Here is a 1,253-nt window from a genome sequence, read left to right on the forward strand (position 1 = left end):
AGCATCCTGGCTGCCCATGAGCATTGCAGTCACATAGGCTTCTACAGGGCTAGTAGACAGCTTCATGGAACAGGTGCGGCCAGGACAGCAATGGAAGTAAGCAAACAGTGGGACTACGTCCTCCAAATCTCAGCTGGTAGAATTTTTTTTAAGGAGAAGGATGGGTTAGCATTGGTGTCACTATGGGGTGTATGATGTACACACCCAATGAGTGTAATAAGCACTGGCATTGGCATTCATCTGCACTGGTAATGTTACAATTAGCTTGCTTGTCATTTTTGTAAAACAACTTGTAAATTCCTATACAAGATTTTAGTGATTGAGTTTATTAATACATTTTAGGTCAAATTGACAACTGTATCACAAAGGCTTGCGGACCCTAATGTTTGAGCTCAAACTCACCCTTTCAGTATCTTAGGATGACCAATATGACACAATCTTAGGAATCATGATAACTGGCGAGACAGACGCTCGTTATGCCAAGCTGTTCGTTAGATAACAAACAACTTTCCCTAAATAACTCTGACCACTAAGCCAACCACTTACAACAGCTACGCATGCAGCCTCAGTTTTACCCTAATTTTAAGGTCATTTCTACAACAGCAGGAAAGCTTTGGTATAATGCAGGCCTCCTTTCTCTAGAAATCCAGGGACCTGGGTCGCCAATGCATCTAAGATATAACGATGGGTGAGCAACTTTTTTTAAAGCCTTTGCTAGCAGTTGAAAAACTTGTTCCCGGGAAAAAAAAAGTGGGCCTTGCATTAAAATAAAAAGTCTGCCTATTCTTTAAACTTCATTGGAAAGGAGAGGCATTAAAAAAAAAAAAATAGACTTACCCTACACCCCAGCTTCATGTTCGTAAGTGCAACATAATTGGCTTTTCAAGCAGGTATAAAAAAGGCCACATCTGCCCCAATACCACTGGAGGAATCAAGGGTATAAAGTAAGTTTCTGATTTTAATTTATGAAATATTTTTTTATTTTTTTTTTTTAACAAGAAGAACTCTAAAGAATAAGTCAACTATTTTAATTGAAAGGTCTGCTAAGTTTGGCTACTAAAGTGCACTTTCTCCTAAATTCCATGTATAATAAATGATCCCTTCCCTAAGTGCCAGTGAGGTGGGGTGCCAGAGGCATGGCAGTCATTTTACAGCGACCATAGCAAACATTGTATAAAGGAAACATAACACTTCCTGTCTAATTGTACTTTAACAGAGGAGCTAACACCTGTAAGAGTGGGGTGGGTGGATGC

Source organism: Pyxicephalus adspersus, chromosome 8, assembly GCF_032062135.1.
Source record: "Pyxicephalus adspersus chromosome 8, UCB_Pads_2.0, whole genome shotgun sequence".
Taxonomy (NCBI): Eukaryota; Metazoa; Chordata; class Amphibia; order Anura; family Pyxicephalidae; genus Pyxicephalus; species Pyxicephalus adspersus.